Genomic DNA, 12,943 nt, shown 5'->3' on the forward strand with positions numbered 1-12,943 from the left:
ACTGTATGGGGAGATAGATGGGATATACAGCCTCTAGCCCTCATAGCACCAATTTATGATGTGGGGGTTGCACAAGTGAAAGTCCACCTACCAAGTTTTCTACCCATCTGTATAATTGGAATTGCAATATGCCCTTTTACAGGTACTTTAGATAAAAATTAACCCAATATAGAAAATGCCTGGAGCACTGTCTGGTACACAGTAAGGCCCCAAGTCCCTTGCATACCGGGGAACAATAGGGGGACTGTGCACTTGTCTGAGCACAACGTCTGATCTCAAGATTCCTTTTAAAAGCCTGTAGCATCATATTCCAAGTCTGTTATAGAAAATCTAAGTCCAAGGTGCACCTGATTTAGCCTGTCTTCCTCTTCATTTTCTCCAACTCATTCCAAAGATGCTCAATTCCCTTGTTGACTTGCCATTAGGGACTATTCTTTTGTTTGTTTGTTTGTTTGTTTGTTTGTTTTGGTTTTTTCGAGACGGCATTTCTCTGTGTAGCACTGGCTGTCCTGGAACTCACTTTGTAGACCAGGCTGGCCTCAATCTCAGAAATCCGCCTGCCTCTGCCTCCTGAGTGCTGGGATTAAAGGCATGTGCCACCACATCCGGCTCCAGGGACTATTCTTTAATCAGCAGAATTTTACATTCTGGGAGTGTCTTCGTCTCTCTGTTGATATAAAACACTTTGATTAAATGGAGTATAGTAGAAGAAAATATTTATTTCAACTAACTAACTAACTAACACTTTTAGGTCTTTGTTTATCTTTGAGGAATTCAGGCAGGAATTAAAGTTGGAGCTGAAGCAGAAATCAAGAAGGCATTAAGCTTACTGACTTGCTCAGTTGCTGGTGCTCAGGTAGCTTTTTTATTACTGCTCAGGTCTACCTGCATAGGAATGGTGCTGCCCACAGTGGACTGAACCATTCCCTACTTTGTATCTATCAATCAGAAATCAAGATGATCTCTTGAGACATGCCCACAGACCAGTCTGATCAGGGCAATCCCTCAGTTGAGACTCCCTCTTCCCAGTTGACTCTAGACTGTGACAGATTGACAATAAAAACTAGCCAATGGAGGAAGGTTCCCCTTAATTATGTTACGTAGTTATCACAATGATGAGAACAGTCAGGCACAGGAAACTGATGTGTATGAAACTCTGAATTAGTCTTCATCCCAGAATTGACTTTCAAGGCTATAAAACATAAAGTAAAATTTGGATCCTGGAAGTTAAAGCTATTGATCTACCCAACTCTTTATTTTCACTCATTTTGTGCTTCCGTGTTAAATTTTATACTATTACACACACAAGAACTTTGTCTTCATTAAGTAGCATTATATGAAGGAAAATAATGAAAGAAGGGCTGGAAAACAGACCTTTTACCAAAAGAAATTGGAAGCCTATTAAAATCTGAGTATGATGTCTAATGAGTCATTACTGCACTCAAGAGGCCTTTTGAAGACCTGTTATGCAGTGGTTACTTAGATAAATAAGAATCAACAACAGGTAAGACATCATCCTGTGTGCACAAGGGCTTATGATATACATTTAAAAAAAAGAGGAATGTAGAGCTTCGTTAGGATTCTTTCTGTTGATTTTAGAATTTAATGAAACATATTTTTGCAGTTACAAATAAGGAGGTTGCATAATTAATTTTACTGCAGAGCTTCTCAGAGTTCTGAGTATTTTTAATTTAATATAATAAATTAATGTATTTATTGTATGTATGTACATATTCCATGGTGTGGGGGATTGGTGGTGGTATGTTGTGTGTGTGTGGGGTGGGGTGGGGGGGACAATGGCAGATGTCTGTTATCTCCTTCTGTGCATAGGTCCCAGGTTTGAACACATGGTTTACCACTGAGCTGTCGCACGTGCATTTTAAAGGTATTTACTTTTTAGTATAAAATAATGAGTACCACACAGTATTTTAACACACACATAAGTGTGTCTATATAATTGTGTGTGATTATAGTTAGCCCCCATGAGTCTTCATGCCCCGTGACTCCTCCTTCTTCCTCTCAGGTCTCTTCTGCTTTCATGTCTCCTTCATGTATGCACACATGAGGAAAAGCCTTTCCTAAGGGGCCTTCCACCCCTGACCTCCCCTGACATAATCCCTTTCTACTTCCAAAAATCTAAGTTCTGCATATAAGAGAAAATATGAAATGCTTGTGTTTGTGCTTCTGGTTTATTTTGCTTAACATAGTGATCGCCAGTTCTGCCCAGTTCCCGGCAAATGCTTTCAGCCTTTCTTACAAATAAATCTCTCTTTTAAAACAAAAATGTATTTTAAAAGGGAAACACTAAACAGTAAGCTGGTACCCTTGGGACTCTCTCAGATAGCCTGCTGCTCTTGTAGTGAGTATATTTAGACGTTGTGGTTTGTGCATTGTTTCTTTGAAATCTTTGTTATTTTGAAAAACAAAATCACCGGTGTGTGTGTGTGTGTGTGTATATAACATACATATATACATTCATACAGACATTCATACATACATAAACATGTTTTCTCCATCTGTTCATCTATTGATGGGTACCTAGACTATTATGAATAGTGTAGTTTGTACCCTGACTGAAGCAATTGTGTAGTGCATAGAACAGAGAGTGGGAGGCAGTGAAGCCTCAGCAAAGATAGTCTTTCAGGGCATGCTCTCTGAAGGACTTACAAGGCTAGTTAATTTTTCATGTTTTTGATGGAAAAGGCGCAGAGATTCCTAGCAGAGAACACAAAAGATACAGTGATCAGGAGGTGCAGTGATTAGCTCAGCATGGCTGGAGCCCATAGTACTCTGTGGAGGAGAAAAAGCTGAGTGGCCTTTAGCCAGATCTCCATGGGCTTCTCCAGCTCTGTTAAGATCCAGGTGGGTCTTCGAAGAGAAAGCTGGGTCTGAGATTGTTCAACACAACTGCAGCAGTTCCCATGGTGTGTCTATAAAGATTTGAGTACTGTGGCTTAATTCAGGCCAAGGTCCAAGCCATCTGTGCCTGTCTGTGTTACCTCACCATCCCAGATAATGTGCCTGCCATCTGAAGTAAGGGTGTTTGTGGTGTTATTGGCAGAGTTCATAGCTAGCCAAGGTGATTTACACAAAGAAAATCATATTATTTTTCCCATTGCTATGAATTTATCTTCCCACACAGAGAAAACTGTCTTTGTTCAGAATGAAACTGAAAGTCAGACATTCTGCCATAGGGCAAGTCCTCAAATATCCCTATCTGTTTTAGATCCTTTTTTTTTTTTTTTTTTTTTTTTGCTCAGTTAAAGTGCTTTTTGTCTGTCTGGGGTGCTTGTCCTTGTCCAAACCTAAAATTAATAATTTGAACATTTCTTGAGGCGTTGAGTCCTCAGAATCACACCCTGTTGGCTGCTTCAGCAATCGCTAATTTGTTCCTCATGGGGACAAATTTGCAGCTGTGCCTCTTATCATTTAGATCTTTGTGTTCTAGGAGTACAACCACTGAGTCATGGCCCCACTGTAGGGAACCATCACGAAGCTTAGCACAGCTCTTATTCTCAAGGGCTTGAATGAAAGGCCAGGGCTGGATCTTGTTCGGCTAAATTATTCCTTTATTTCCAAGGGAGAAAATGAAAAAAGCAAAGCAAAACAAAACAAAACATCTGAATGTCTAAGAATGAACAAGAAACTGAGTTGTTTGATGTAAATCACTTTGTGGCCTCTGTCCCAAAAGCTACAGGAAAAGCTAACAAAATCCAGTAAGGTGAGGGCGTGATCACCTTTCTTGTATTATGACTGAAGCACTAAAATATAAAGTGGCAGAACTTCTGGCCAGCTCACTAAATGACAGCAGCTGTCAAATGCTGATGGCAGAGCCTGATTACAGTTGCAGTCTTTGTGCAGTTCGTAGGGCGTCTTCTTTCCTTCACTTATCTTCTTGACTGACCCATGCTTCCTTTCCCTTAGCTAATATCTGAGTGTGTGCATTTTGTTGCTGCTTGTTTTTAAGTTGGTAAGTCCCCAGACATGTTCTATGCATCAATCCACAGCATGTCATTCCGGTCTGCTTTCCTGGCTCTAGCTATGCCCTTGGGATCCTTCTTGGGTAGCCTAATCTGCTCAGTTACTAGCCAACTTCTTCTCCATCTCTTTTACTCCTGGCACATCAAAATTTTATTACTCATCAATAAAAGACTTTCTTTGGGTTCAATTATCTTCTTATTATACTGATCAATTTACCCATTCCCACAGTGATTAAATTTATTCACTCAAAAATTTATTGAATGCATATTCTGGGTAGTCTTTTTTGCCAGAGATTACATCAACATAACAACAAATAAACTGCACGGATCATCTGTCCTTCATAGACTCCTGCAATTGAAAACATGGGTGCCAGTTGGTGGTACTGTTGCGGGAAACTTCAGGAAGGTGTGGCCTTTCTGTAAGAAGTTTGTCACCGAGGACTGGTGCTGAGAGTTTGAATCCTTGCCCCATTTCTAGGTTATTGCTTCATGCTTGAGGCAAAAGGTGTGGGCTTTCAGCTTCATGCTCCACCCAGTACATCTCTCTCCTCTCCACCATGATAGATTAAGGCAAAGAAACCTTTCTTCTATAAGTTCCCTAGATTATGGCATTTTATCACATCAATAAAAAAATAATAATACAGATATTACAATCCACTGGACAATAGCAAGATAGAGTGCTCAGTTAGAAATAGAGAATGAGGTGTCTATTAATTAGTTGATAGCAACTGTTGAACTTGCTGTGAGATTATGTTTCTTCATAATGTCAGAAGCTATATCCATAAAAATCTCACCAAAATGACTGTCTATATGTCTAAAAATGGTGAGACCACTTGATATGCCAAAGTGAACATGGAAAAAAAAACATGAAGCCTCAACCTATACAAAAACTATAGGCAACTGAGAAAAACTTGGAGCAGAAGAGATCATCTTTCACAGGGAAGAGCATAGGTTATCCAATATCAAGTTGTCAGCTCTGAAAACACACATACAAGTATGAAAACTGAACAGATTGTATTTAGCAATATATTACATCATTTAGTATCCATATATGCATGCAGTGACAATTAATGAAAGACGAGGCCATGAATTTGATGGCGAGATGGTGGGGAGAGATATTTAGGAGGGTTTGGAGGGAGGAAAGGGAAGGGAAAAAATTTAATTATGTTATAATCTCAAGCATCAAAAAGTAAAAAAAATAATAATTAAAAATGAATGCAAAGGCAATGTACAATTATTATAAGTATTCACCACACATAGCTCACGGAAGACATTATAAATGAGGGTTTGGATATTAAATTTGGTGTTTTGAAGAATCATTATAGCTTTTCAAGAGGAACTGTAACACTGAATCATATGTAAGATACATGTTACCTGTGTTAGATAGTTTCCTTTATGCCCTTGTATGGTATTCAGTTTCACCATCCACTGAAAGATGCACTGAAAGATAATTCTGAGCAGTTCAGAGAATGAGTCCCCACACTCTGGATCTCCTCCTCCTATCACCAGTAAAACGCATATACTGTCACCATCACCATTTGTTAAACTTAACTATAAAAGGATGAACGTTAAAATTCACAATTCCTAAGTGCTGAAGTTAAAAACAAAACAACAAACCTCATACGTGGGTCAGATGGCTTTATGGTACAAATAAAACTTTAAACGAAAACTATATAATGGTTTTCTGGAAATTGGACATCAGTCAGGGAGAATGGTCATCAAGAAACATGAAATGAATGGTTTCAACTCTCACCTGATGTCCTTCCTACCCAGAGAAAGCTTTTGAGTCACCATTCATGGAGTGGAACTCAAATAGATTATATCACCTCCCAAGGGTTAAAATGATAGAGCTGAGGCGCAGGGGCCAGGAATCATCAGGCAGAGTCCCACAGAGCAGAGGCTCACAGAAGAGAAATAGAGAGGGGTGTCCTTTCCTAGTCAATGCCGCATTCCAGGAGGCTGCTCAGGACTAATGGAAGCAAGAATCTGTCAAAACTAACGCTGACCTAATAAAATTAGAACACAAGGATAGAAAGAGATTCACAAGCAGCTGTATACTTGGTAGAGTTAGAGGAAATCACAGACATGGTAACCAAAAACATGCATGTCAAGAAGAAAACATTGAAACTGTACCAATGTCACATGCAATATTTGGAGTAAAAATTAGACGAGGTAGAATTAATAGTAGATTTGAAATTGCAAAAGCTTAGGGAACATAGGTGTGTAGTGACAGACACACTCTCATATGAAAAACAAAAACAAAAGGCCGATAATGCCTAAGAACATCAGGAAACACTGTCAGTAAGCTGTGGTGTGACTTCCTGCTGTTTGATGTACACAGTTTGAATTACTGGAGGAAAAAAATGCATTAGGAACAGAAAGAACCCCTTCAAGGATGGTTGAAATGTTTCAAATTTTACTTAAAGTCTCATAAAGTGAAATTTTATTTTGAAACTGGGGGACAATCTTATTTGAGTTTAAGAAAAAAATGAGGTTAGGCAAACGGCAGATCCCAGCTGCTGTTGGAAGGCAGTGGAGGAGAAGAAGAGATAGGAGAGGAGGAGGAGGAGGAGAAGGAAGAGGAGAAGGAGAAGAGGAGAAGGAGGCGGAAGAGGAGGAGGAGGAAGAAGAAAAGGAAATCATCCCATGCTCCATGTAAGATGACACAGGGAGGAAAGGGGCGGAGGACAGCATCATGAGAAGAATAAGAAAGCCCAGTGTGCCTGGGAAAGCAAGCAAGACTCCAGAGGGGGAAAAAGAAATTTAAAAAATGAGAAAGAGAAAGTTAAGTGTTTCTGAATAACTCAGAAAATTTGGCTGGTTTAACCAGCTGCATGACTGAGGCTCCATAAGCAACTGTTCACAAACAGAATTTATTTATTTTTTAATTAAAATATAATTACATCATTTTCTCCTCTCTCCCTTTCCTCCAGCCAACCCTCTGGTGGGTTGGAACATCATCCAGGAATGGAATCTTGTGAGGGGAGTTCTGAGTGCCTGTGAGAACACTTGAAGAAAACAAGAATCTTGTGACCTCAATTTCTTCAAAACACAGAACTGTTCTTGGAAAGTGTTTTTCACTCCTAGGTGTAGCAGGTAGGAGTGAGTTTACTTCAGAGTACTCATTATTGCTTACTGTTATCCAAATAAATGTTTTAACTGTCCTTTATATGCCTCTATGGAAAAATATATTTGGGTCAGAGGTGGCTTGTCCTTGGGGCTATGATTAGTTTGAACTCCTGTTAACTTTACTATGACTTTTCTTTTCTTTCTTTCTTTTTTTTTTTTGCTTTGAATAATGTTTTAGTCTAAATAAAAATAAGAAAAATCACATATTTTATCTCTACTTAGACTTTTTTTATTTTATTCCTAACAAAACATGGGTCCACATTTTTGAAACCTACATTTCCTTACATAACAAACAGGTTTGTAACATTTATGCAACAAAATATTCAGCTTCAGGTCTGTCTGTGTTCAGTCATATTTTGTAGTAGCAATTTGAAATATAATTTTTCTGATAAATTAGACAAACATAATTAGCTTTAGATATTTTTCTAACTGATTTGTTTACTTTAAGGATAGGAGTAATGACTTTTTTAATTAGGTATTTTCTTCATTTACATTTCCAATGCTATCCCAAAAGTTCCCCATACCCTCCCCACCCCCCACTCTCCTACCCACCCACTCCCACTTCTTGCCCCTGGCATTCCCCTGTACTGAGGCATATAAAGTTTGCAAGACAAAGGGGCCTCTCTTCCCAATGATGGCTGACTAGGCCATCTTCTGATACATATGCAGCTAAGTCTCAGAGTGCAAATTGTTTGACGCTCCCAGCAACAGTGGCTCTTGCATGAGGCATTCATTAGTTTGGTTCATTTCTTAGCTTCATTCTCCCATGCCTCATTTCTGCTAGAGTGGTGGCACTTATTGACCACTCCTCCTGCTCTTTCTCAAATTCATAGCCACTCCTCCCCTTTTCTTGAATTGTGCGTGCTTGCATGCATGTGTGTGTGTGTGTGTGTGTACATATAGGATGTTAAATAGATAGATGACAGATGATAGATAAATAGATAGATAGATAGAGTATATATATGCTTAAGTATAATACAATTAGTATTACTTATCCAGTAATGCTTAAATATATTAATAATGCCTTTTAAATTATATATGCTTTAAATATATTAATATTACTTGTTCATTTCATATAATATTACTTTCATTTATATGATTTCAATGCTGACTATTTGGTATTGGATAAACAAGACTATTTTCTCCTGCTCTCTTAGTTGCCTATAGTTCTTTATCTAGGGTTGGAGCCTCTTGATACTCCCCCCTTCTGTGCTAGCCTATCTGTTGGTATTTTAAAAGCAGTCACTGGAAGCATGTATGCAGAGGAGAGAGTTAAGAATGAGAAAGAGTTTTCCTCCTTAACAAAGCAAGCTAGAAGACAGTGGAAAGGACCTTCAAAGTACTGAAGGGCATGAACAGCAACCTGACATCTCTAATTCTAGAACAATCTTTCAAATCATAGGTGAAACAAATAGTTTTAAGACACATGAAAACTAGAAAAATTCATCAAAAAGTGACCTGAGGCAAAAGAGATATTGAAGGAATTCTTCAAAAATAAAGGAATGGGATGTCAACTGCTGCTGTCATTGTGCAGGTCTTGTTTAGATGGCCATACTGCTAAGATTGCATGGGTGCAGCTCCCTGTCATATATAAAAGACCAACTCATTGCAGACTTCTGGCTTACAATCTTTCTGGACACTAGAAATTATACTTGAAAGAAATCTGGATAAAAATGAAAGAAAAGAAGCTCCAGAGATCAATGTAAAAAGTTTTACTAAAAGTTTAACAATTTAAATTAAAATAATCCACTATGGGATTTATGCAACATACAGAAAAAGAGTATGATGTGCTATTGTGAGTTCTAAACATTATGTAGAGTTGTAAACATCACTCTAAGGTAGAGAGTGACAAGGCTATGCAGTATAGACCATTGAGCAAGCATTAAGGAAGCATAACAGCCTGCCCCTAGACGTGTTGCACGTGTGGCCGCTGTGTGTCTTGTGCATCAATAAGTAGAAGAGAGGAGAGAGGCTATACATAAGTTCAATGTTCTGACCAATGGACAACTGAAAGATTAGTAGAATAACATTTCCTGAAAAAGGTGTTCCTGAGATGATCACCAGCCCAGCTCAGACAGGGATCTGGCCTGAGATTAACACAAGTCCTGTGAAGGTCCTGATGATTCCCAGAACCAGAGGCAAGCTGAGGCTAGAACCCCACATGGGACTGAGGGCATCAAGAGAGCACAAGCCCAAGGCAGATGACCTGCACATGGTCAAACCCACATCCAGGGCTTTGAACTGTCCCACCCCAACATCTACCCCATGGATAAACCACTGGAGTTTGTGGAGGGATGCTCTATAGATCAAAAACTACAGGATCTTCATGACACAGAGCAACAATATCTAAGAGGTTCCAGAAACTGGAGACCCTGTACCAGACCAATGAATCTTTGCAATAAACATTTGCAAACAAAGAAGTGTGGACAAAAGGGTACACTGTGGGACATACTGTGACACACTACAGCTCTCACAAGAATATTGTTTTCACTCTGTTATGGGGACTGTTGCAAGGGTAGAGGGCAGGTACGAGGGGAGAGGGAGATGAGCAGGATTTGGGTGCATGATGTAAAAATCACAAAGAACTAATAAAAAGTAAAAAAAAAAAAACATATGCAGTTGATAAGACAAAAAGGAAATAAAATACGAGTATAAATATGCTTACTTAAAGTAAAAAAAAAAAAATCAGAAAAAAAAACCGTATGAAATAATGAGAAAATAGTTGATAACTTTAGACTTAAATTAATTGGTAATAATATTATTGTACATTATTTGATATATTTTTTATTTTAAAAAAGAAAAAGATACAAGTGTATACTACCTATGAGAACCCAATTTAAATATGAAGATGCAAAATAGGCTAATAATGGAAACACTGTGGGACTGAAGAGATTATAGCTCAATGGTTAATAGCTCACAGCAGAGCTGGGTTCCCATCTCCCATGTCTAGTAACTTACAGCCAACTGTAGTTCCTGTTCTGGGCATTCTGATACCCCTTGTTGACCTCCACAGACACCACAGAAAGCATCTCAGCACATAGATGTTCACTCACATGTGCAATTAAAAATGAAAATAAGATGCAAATGGTATTCCAGTTAAAGCAATCAAAAGAAAATTGATACAGACTGACTATGTTAATATTAATACAACATAAAGTAAAGAAAAGAATATCATTAGGATAAAGTCTATTTCATAACAATATATAGATATTTACTATTATGTGATTATTCTAAACTTATCAAAACATCAAAATATATGAAGTCCAAACTGATAGAACTGCAAAGGAAAATAGATAATCAAACAAATATAGTAAAACAATCAATAGTACTCCATTAATAATTTGTAGAATACTGTAAGGATTCGGTGTATTTTAACAGTATATTAACAGGGTGTAACTGTCTACTACAAACATACTTTCCAAAACAGCAAACACTAGCCTTCTCTCCTAATCACATGGAACATGGACTAAGTATAGTCTACTTTCAGTTATAAAAGATCTCAAATAACTTAAGAGGATTTAACTCATACAAGATATAATATCTGACCATACAGTAATCAACAACTAGCAAGAGTATTGAAAGTGTTCAAAATGTTTGGAAGCTAAATGACATATTTGTGAATAATCAGATAAAAAATAAAAAGAGCTTAATATTTGAAAATAATGAAAATAGAAAATTCAACATAGAAATTTGAGGGCTGCAACTAAATAAATATTGAGGAGGACATTATGCGATTGTGTGTATGTTTTAGAAGAAAGATTTCAAAACTATGGTTTCATTTTCTAATGCAGGAAAGTGAAGAAAGATAAAATGAAACAATAATCAAAATAAAATAAATAAAAATTAGAGTGTACATAAGTAACAGGAAAACATTTCAAAAAATCAACAGCCATGAGTCAGAATGGCTAAGACCAAGAGAAAAAGTATAAATGTCAAGAACGTATTGCTGGCACCATTTCAGAACCTATAGACACTAGATATAGTGAAGAATCTACAGAGCCATCCAGTGGCAAGAAATTTGCAACTTAGAACCTGTGAAATGCCTTAGGGGATAAAGTTTCTAGCTGCTAAGCCTGAGGACCTGAGGTCAATGTCAGGGACCCATGTGGTGAAGAGTTCAACGTCCCCTAGTTTTCTGACTTCCACACATTTATGTGCACACACACACACACACACACACACACACACACACAAATAGATAAAATGAACTTACAACTTCGATGAAATGGGTTTCTTTAAATAGTTGAACTTAATTGCTTATTCAAGAAGAAACAGATGATGTACTGGGCCTTTATCTATTAAAACATTTACATTTACTGTTATAACAAATTCAAAGCAATGCTATCAAGTTTCAGTAAGTAGTTTTCTAGATATTAACAAATGTACTTTAAAGTGCATTTCAATAGGCTAACTGAATAACAACAACAACTAAAAATAACAAGAGGCAAGAATAAATTTGAAAGACTGACTACTGTCCTCAAGAATAATACATTAAAAAGATACAATAAAAACAATGTGCTATTGTCAAAAGAAGATACAAATAAATTAGTAAAATAAAATAGAGTACAGAAATAGATTCTCATGAGTATAGTTGATTTTTTTTTTGACATGGGAATAAAGACAATACCCTAGGAAGAAGGTCAACTTTTTAAAACAAATGATACTGGAGAAATTGCATCATTTGTGGCAAGAATAACTCCACACATTAAAAGACCTAAACCCAGATTCTTCTCCTTTCAATAACTAAAATCCAAATGGGTCATAGACAAATGTCTAGTGCAAAAGTATAAGTCTCCTCAAAAGATAGGACAGAGAAAATCATAATTGACCTTGTGGTTAGCATGACCTTTTAGAAAGTGTGTCCCCAAAGAAGAAGCAATTTAAACATTGAACTTCATTTTTTAAAAGCAGTATGCTAAATATAAAAAGAAAAATGTATTGTCAAGAGAATGAAAACACAAGCCACAGATTTAGACAATATATTTGTAAATGATTTATGAGATAAAATACTGCCACCCAAATATACAAAGAACTTGTCAATGCAGCCAACCTGGCACTTCGTCTACAAAGATGCACACAGTGCAGATGGGTGCATGAGAAGATTGAGAAGATGCTGCGTTCGCATGACACCATGGAAGTGAAGGTTAAAGCAGTGAAATTGCCCTGCACAACTTACAGTGGTCCAGACTTGGAGCATTAGCATCAGGTTGTGATGGAACCCTCAGTCACTCACAGTGACTGAGTGCACGAGAGTGGAGCCCTATTAAAAGGCAGATTGAAATTTGTTATTAAAAAACCCACTGTGCTCTTATCATATAATCTAGAAGTAAGTCATCAAAACACTTACCGCAAGCTCATACTTAGGCATCAGTGTTTATAATCACTTTATCTTTTTTTTTCAAAACGTGGAAGCAGTTACACTGTCCTTAAGTAGGTGAACATGATTTAAAAACCGATACAAGTAGACCATAGAATGCTATTCAGAGATAAGAGGAAATGAACCAACAAACCACTAGAAGAAAAGGAGGAACTCAAGTTCACTGTATTAACTGAAGGAAAATCTAATCTGAGGATGTTGTATGATTTTGAATATATGACATTCTGAAAAAGACATAACTGGAGAGACTATCAATTAGTAGTGTGTGCTATGGATTGAAAGAGGGGCAGATAGAAGGTATATAAAGGATGTTTAGAACAGTAGATATGGTCTGTATGGTACCAACATTTTAAGTGCATTCCTGTGTTAATCTATTCATATGGCTTCATTAAGTTATCATATACCATGCTGACCCAAACAAACAAAAACTTATTTCATAGTTCTGGTGGCTGGGAAG

The 12,943-nt window shown here is 37.3% G+C and overlaps 1 non-coding gene across 1 annotated transcript; it reads left to right on the forward strand.

The window, feature by feature from the left end:
- Positions 1 to 9,008: 9,008 nt before the first annotated feature.
- Positions 9,009 to 9,140, forward strand: LOC115029644 (small nucleolar RNA SNORA17). The gene has a single exon (XR_003835209.1). It is a non-coding gene; the product is annotated as a small nucleolar RNA SNORA17 (small nucleolar RNA).
- The last annotated feature ends 3,803 nt before the right edge of the window (positions 9,141 to 12,943 follow it).

Source organism: Mus caroli, unplaced genomic scaffold (assembly GCF_978045245.1).
Source record: "Mus caroli unplaced genomic scaffold, Mus_caroli_1 scaffold_17, whole genome shotgun sequence".
Lineage (NCBI taxonomy): Eukaryota > Metazoa > Chordata > Mammalia > Rodentia > Muridae > Mus > Mus caroli.